Source organism: Lissotriton vulgaris, chromosome 3_1, assembly GCF_964263255.1.
Source record: "Lissotriton vulgaris chromosome 3_1, aLisVul1.2, whole genome shotgun sequence".
NCBI lineage: Eukaryota > Metazoa > Chordata > Amphibia > Caudata > Salamandridae > Lissotriton > Lissotriton vulgaris.
Window position 1 is genome coordinate 287,212,003 of NC_141689.1, and position 7,937 is coordinate 287,219,939.

The window sequence follows — 7,937 nt, forward strand, 5'->3', positions numbered from 1 at the left end:
CTAATTTGAATCACAAGGTGTCTCCTTCCAAAATGCAATATTGTTGCCAAGAAGTGACCTACCTAGGTCATCTCTTGTCAAAGGAGGGAAGGAAGTTGACCCCAGAAAGAATAAAAGCAATTACACAGATGAGTGTTCCACGCACACAGAAGGAAGTACGTGCCTTTCTAGGTATTACCTCTTACTGTAGGCAGTGGATCCCAACATTTTCTCTTTTAGCGAAACCATTGGTAGCTTTGACTGGGAAAAATGTTCCGAGTCCGGTGCCATGGTCTGATGAATGTCAAGAGAGTTTTACTGAATTACGAAAAGCCTTGTGTTCAGCTCCTGTATTGGGTACACCTGATTACAGTAAGCCATTTACGCTCTATGTTCATGAGAGAGAAGGTTGCGCGTTGAGTGTTCTGACACAGAAGTTTGGTGATAAACAACGCCCTTGTGCGTATTTTTCATCAACATTAGATCCGGTAGCCAGAGCGTTGCCTAGTTGTTTGAGAGCTACAGCGGCAGCTGCGGCTTCCATTCGACAATCTGCTGGTTTGGTGATGAATAACATGCTAGTGGTCATGGTTCCTCATGCAGTGGATACACTCATGAACCGAACGAAGACTCAACACCTTACTAGTGCGAGATTATCTGGTTACGAGTTGACATTACTAGCGAGTCATATTCAGATCAAAAGATGTAATGTATTGAATCCAGCAACATTGTTGCCGACTGATCAAGAGTCGAGTGATTCCGAGCCACATGATTGCTGTTTCAAAACGGAGGAAGAGACAAAAGGACGCATTGACTTGAAAGATACTCCGTTATCCGATCCGGATGGTACGCTGTATGTGGACGGGTCATGTTTTAAATTGGAGAATGGTGATGTGACTGCTGCTTACGCAGTAACGACTTTGAAGACGATTGTGGAGACTGCAAGAGTGAGTCAGAATTCTGCCCAAGCTGCAGAATTAATAGCCTTAACGAGAGCGTGGGTTTTAGCTGAGGGAAAGAGAGTGAATGTGTTTACAGATAGTCAGTACGCATTTGGCGTGGCCCATAGTTTTGGCCGGTTATGGAGAGAAAGAGGTTTCATTACGTCCCATGGGACTAAGATCCAACATGGTCAGCTAGTTAATGACTTGTTGGAATCTCTAACCTTGCCGACTGAAGTTGCGATTGTGAAGTGCAGTGCTCATAAAGCAATCACGGATGATGTTGGTCGTGGGAATGCTTTTGCTGATGAAATTGCTAAACAGACAGCTAGAGACACGATGAGCAGAATGTATGTTGCTACGTCTGCAAGATGGATTGCTGAGTCTGGAATGTGTGAGGATACTATGGAAAGTGTGAAAGAGATTCAGAAAGAAGCAACTGAGGAAGAGAAACGTGTATGGAGAGAAAGTACGGGCAAGTTGGACTCGAATGGATGTTGGATTGATTTGACAGAACAGCAGCGTTGGATGTTGCCCGATGCGTATGTGCTTGCAGTAGTGACGATGGCGCATGGAGTAGCGCATATAAGTTCTAAAGGGATCTGTAAGATGTTAGCTCCGGTCTGGAAGAATGAGGGAATCAGCAAGTGTGCAGAGAGAGTGGTGAAAAATTGTATGGTGTGCTTGATGCATAATCCTGGCAAGGGAACTCCAACTCCAGCTGGTCATTTCGCTCCTCCTTCCTGCCCCTTTGAAGTGATTCAGTTAGATTTCATTCACATGGAGCGCTGCAATAATTTGAAGTATGTCCTGGTGGTAGTTTGTGCTTTTTCCAGGTGGATAGAAGCATATCCATTAAAGGACAACACTGCCCTATCAACTGCCAAAATTCTTCTCAAAGAATTTTTCCCTAGATATGGAATGCCACGGATTGTATGGTCAGATAACGGAAGTGAGTTTATAGGGAAAGTTATGCAGAGTGTGTGTGCCGGCCTAGGACTGGAACAGAAATTTCACAGTGCAAACCATCCCCAGTCTGCTGGTTTAGTCGAGGGTTACAATGGCACCCTCAAGCTGAAAATAGCTAAAATACAAGCATCCACAGGTTTAGCCTGGCCAGACGCACTTCCTTTGGCCTTGTTATCAACGAGAGCAACGGTACATTCAAGAATAGGGCTTAGTCCGTATGAAATAGTCTTTGGTCGCCCGGCAAATATCTGGGGTGTACCAAGGCCTAAAGAATTTTGCTCCATAGAATATCCTATGTTGATAGACTACCTTTACGACTTGACTGCTAAATTGAGTCTTATTCATCAACAGGTTTTCGATGCTTTGCCAAAACCTCCGGAGAGTCCAGGGCATCAGCTGAAACCGGGAGACCTCGTTGTCATCAAGAACTTCGCGAGGACGAAGAACCTTCAGCCGAGATTTGTGGGGCCCTTTCAGATCCTACTGACAACGAGGACAGCAGTTCGTGTAGCTGGCCGTAAGCACTGGATACACGCATCTCATGTTAAGCGTGTTCCTTTGCCGCTCCCTTACGACGACTGGGTGAAAAAGGGAATTGGTGCCTCCGAATCTGAAAGCACACCGAAGTTCATCTCTTTCAGCGATGCCGAATTGATTACTGACACTTCAAAACCTGACTCTCCTTCTGAAAAGACTCCTTTGAGCACTGAACATTTGTCTCCAGCATCAGAAGAAACTTTGCTATCTGCGAACTTAAACTCTGCAACAGCTGCTAGTAATACACTATTTTCCGATCAGACAGTACCAGCGAAGCAGAGATATAACCTAAGAAGCCGTAAAATGGACAAATAAAGCAGGCAACTGCATATTGTGATTTTGATATATATTGAACTTTTGCCTTCAGCCAGGAAGTTTGCTATTGTTTTTTTTTTGTTTTCAAAATTGCCTTGCCGTCTGGGTAGCCGTAGGGTCGTGGCTGTGTGCCTAGTTTGAATCTGCAGGGGTCTGACACAAGGTCGATCTTTCTGTTGGTTCTGGGAACTCCCAGGGCTGATAGAGGCATTTTCATCTACGTACACATCATCAGTGGTCGCGAGCGGATTGTAGAAGATGGAGCTTCCTGCGCTGCAACGAGAAAATGTGATTTATGTTCGCAGAAACAGACTTAATAGAATTCTACATAGCAAATGTTTCTTAATGCAATGTGCCATTACATTTTTGATTATTTTAGCAACATTGGTGGGTGGAATCGTCTTTAGTATAAATTTGATTTTTGTGCCAGTTACTACAGTACCTCCCCTTGATCCTGCTATTTCTACTGTTTCTTCTATACACTCTTTTCACTCGTTTCCGGAACATGAGCAAGCCCGACGCTCAGAATTCACCAACAACACTTTCGTACAGCTCTTGCACCAACACCAACTGGTAGTTAACACTACAAACTGCTGGGTGTGTGGCTTGATACCCCACACTATGGATAAAGGTATTCCCTATCTGGTTTTGCCTTACAGCTATAATGGATCATTTCAGGCCTTCCAAACCATCTTTGCTTATGCCCTTGAAACCTATCCTCCACGTCCACCACGTTCCACTAAATATAACTCTGCCAACAAAGCATTAGTCCAGGGAATTATTGACATGGTCAAGGACGTCAATAATACTCCATCTTACCCTAGGGACGAATTGCGAGTATATTTAAGTTGGAATACTTCAGAGTATCGCCTTAGTTTAGGAGAAAGCAAGCGTAAAAGCTCAACTCCAATCTGGGTCGTACCTCACCGAGGTCAGGTCTGTTTGCAAGGTAACGGGAGAAATCCGAGAGCTCAGCTAGGGAGGAGTGAGTGCGTAGAGACTTACGTGTTTCCGGCTAACTCTTCCCCTGCCTTTCTTACTGCTAGGGGTACCTACTTCATTTGTCGAGACAGAGCTTATACATGGTTGCCTGCCGACTTTTCAGGATCATGTTATATTGCTCGATTGTTGCCTCCGACATACACTGCTTCATCTGATTACCACAGAACCAGAATAGCGAGAGGTGTCTTCAGCAAGGAAGATACCGCTGGTCAGGAAGCTGGAGACTTCTTCAAAGGCTTCCTTCCGTTCTGGGGGCCTATGGCCAATAGTAGAAACATACGTCAACTAACACGGGTAGTTGAATCTACTATTACCGAAACTGCTGGTGCCCTTAGCAACTTGACAGCTGAGCTTCAGGCGGATAGGCTCATGACGTTGCAGAACCGCATGGTTTTAGACGTTATACTTGCAGATCGAGGTGGGGTATGCAGAATGATCCAATCGAGCTGCTGTGTCTTTATTCCTAATAATACTCCAACAGTCTATGAGGCGATCTCTAAGCTACACAAGATTTCCGACTCCATACATGTAGACAAGGGAAACTGGTCCTTCATGGAGTGGTTTTGGACTCTGATATCAGCGTGGGGATGGAAGGTTCTAATGGTCATTGGTGTCATCTTAGTATTCCTATTCTCATGTTGTCTGATTATCCAGTGTGGTCCTGCTCTGTGTAGTCTTTGTGCTGCAACTTGTCTCAGAAAAACACCTGCGTTTGGAGAAAAGACACGAGAAAGGATGATGATACAACAGCATGTCACTGACCTGATGAGCATAGAACTAGATTCTGACATAGACTGAGTAATTGCCTATGTAAGGGCAAAAGGAGGGTCTGAGGTTCCGTGACGATTTGAACCCGTGTTTTCAAGTTTGTCGGAAATACATAATATTGGTATCAGCGAACCGCAAATGATCCATTTAGTATATCCTGGTGTTTTCGCTACGCTACGAGCAAGAGCACTCCTTTTATAAACACATTTCTGATCTACCCACGGCATCCATCTTAGATCATGGCCGCCATTTTGTGTTTCTTGCCCTCACATACGCAATAACCTCTGATCACTTCATTTCGATTAAGGACACGTAACCTTAGCCGGAGATTCACCTCTTTCATGACACGTGCACCTTAAACCAGATCACGCTGTAGCTGCATGACTCGACAAAGGCTGCCTCCTCTGCCCGAGGCCAGTCCTGCCAAACTGGTCTTCGTGTCCATTGTCCTGATCATGATTAGGCGGCCGAAGCCGGTAGCCTTGCCCATTTACAACCCACAAACATCCCTTATCCCACTTTTCTATCTTCCACACCTGGCTCTGTTTCTTTCTTTCTGAATCTTTATTAGGGGGAGGTAACGAACTTTACGATGAGGCGGTCCGGGTCCTGAATGCAATATTGACAGAGAATTGTGACAAACTAGTGGGAACCCCTCTCTTCGCAATGTTTGGCCTCAGATATTATCGACGGTTCCTGTGTAACGCCAAATATTTATTGTTTCAGACACAAAGGTTTTGGGAATGTATTACATGTAAAGAATTCGCCCCCAGCTTAAAATTTAGTATATAAGGAGCAACCCGCTTTGTACAAATCGAACAGGCTCCTAGTTACTGCCCGTGTGTAGTATCTGTGACTTCTGTGTCCCTGCAGTAATAAACCTTTGGTCTTTGACGCCACCATCGAGAAGCCCGTGTTTCTGTTCATTTGTGCACCAAGGCAGGTGGAACTCCGGGGTCTTTGGGTGTTGTTCCCTGACACCTCTGGACGGAACCAAAAAGTCCAGAACTCCAATGGCATTAGGAGTGGAGGCAAGATCGAGCGGCTGCTCTCTGCCCCATCCCATCCATGGATTAGTTAACAGAGACGCACACCACGGAGGTGTTTGCCGCGTCTCTGTTACAAAACAATAGAGGCTGTACATAGGATCTTTCCATCATATACAGGGTGTGCTCGGTTGGGACAGAAGGTTGAGCGGTTGCTCCCTGGCCCCTGCTTGGTCGAGTGCCCGGCTGGGCATTCCCAAGTTCCCCGAATCCCCACACCATTGACCTTACCCCCTGAGCAGCTGTCGAACGGCATTGTCGGCCGTTCCTTAGCACTGTGCCCTCCGTTGGAGTACACCCGGACCGGTGTGCATGCGGAGGACGGTACGAGCCCCTGGTGCTGCGAAGGGTATCGTTAACATTGTGTTTTCTCATTACCCTGTATCATTTCCTTCCCGGCTGATGTAGCCTATTTGTTTTTCCCATTAAATACATTATAAAGGCACTTAAACGTTTGTCGCTCTTGTTGTATCCGGACCGTCCCCGATCCCGGGAACGTATGGACGTTACACCAAGCCTTAAACTCCCCTTTTATTACACACAAGTCACCCTAACGTAGGCCTAGGTAGCCAACAGGACAGGGTGCAGTGCAATAAAAAAGGTAGGATATGCACTTTTAAGTTTTGCTTGTCCTGGTAGTGACAAACCACCAAATTAGTTTTTCACTACTGTGAGGCCTACTTCTCTCATAAGCTAACATTGGAAATTCCTTAATACACCTTTAAGCTGTAATTAACAATTAGAAAGGAGTAGCTGCCTCATGTTCTATTTCTTGGGAATGGTAATGATAAATCCTTTTTACTCGTATAGTTGGATTTATACATTACTTTCTTAGAAATGGCACTTTTAGAAAGTAGACATTTCTTTACTCATACTGCTCTGTGTGCCTGCAGTCTGTCTCCAATACACGTCTGGGGTGGGTGACATCTGCACTTTGTGCATTCCCTCTAGATAGGCACAAACACAGGAAGTTTAGATGTGTGGTTTTTTGTGTCTGCATACTTAGCTGCATTCTGATGGCTCTTCCTAAGCAGGAAGGGGAGGGGTAGCTGACACTTACACCTGAATAGGCAGTGTCCTGATTAATCCCTACTAATAGTCTAGAGGCAGATTTGGCAAGAAAGGACCTATGTTCACTTAAAAAACCCTTCTTTGAAGTCACCCTCAACTTCAAACGTACATTTGGGTATAAGCACTGGATATCTGACCCCACCAAATCAGGCATTTCTGGACCTACAACTGCACTCTGTCAGTAGAAGTGATGTGCTGAATCAAGGACTGACACTCTGCTAGACTGCTGATCAGGAAGACCTGCTTTTCTCTATTGCTGCCCTACTGCCTTCTGACTCTGCTGAAAAGAGCTGGACTCTGCCTTGCACTGAAATGATATCAAAGGGCATGTTGGCTTGCCTCCTGTTGCTTGAGACTCAAAGATATCAAATTCTCTACCCCTGCTCCAGTGCCTGATCTACTGGAAGTGGACCCAGATACTTGCATCATGGAAATCAACGCATCTCCAGTCTGTGTGTACCAGAACTGGTGCATTAACATGTTGCAGAAGTAGAATCGGTGCATCGCTCTCAGAACCAACGCATGCCTTGAGAGCCACAACACATCGGAAGCATGCCTCACTGCTGCAGCAGTGTGGAGAGAACCATGGATCCTTCGACTGCGTGGAGAAACCTGGCACCTCGCACTTTGAAACCAACAAATCTAGGCTTGACGTATCCTCTATGGAACTGGTGCATCGCCACTCCTGCGGGATAGGCATCGATGCATTGCTCGACTGCCCCCTACATCTCGCTGTTGCGACTAGGATATGGTACTTTGGTCACCGGGGCCGGCGTGTGTCCTGTAGTTGGCCTGTGCTCCATCGCAATCAGCTTGAACTATTGACTTTGCTCTGGATAATCAATCATTGTACACTTTGAATGGTCGAGGCCCACAAGATAGCCCGGAAACTTTTACAAGAGTGACAGCAAAATCAGGAGCAACCATCGACTTTACTCTAGCAGACCCAGACCTATTTCCCTTCATTACGAACTTTCAAATGACAGAAAGAGTAGATAGCGACCACTATGCTCAATCTTTTATATTAACCAACATTCGAGAAAAGTCCCGGCCAACCAGTGCCCTCACACAACTCACCCAACTGTACAACTTAAACCGATTAACATGGAACGATAATACCGTAGATGCAATTATGGAGCTTTGCTCGGCTTCATTGGCCGCCTGTTGGAACACATCGCAAATCGCATGAAGCAGCAACTGACTTTACTGAGACTGGGAGTTTATTCAACTAAAGACCTAATCCCAAAATGGAAATGGACCTGGGTGTCAATGGACTGCCGCCTTTGTGGACAATGAGACAAATCATTGC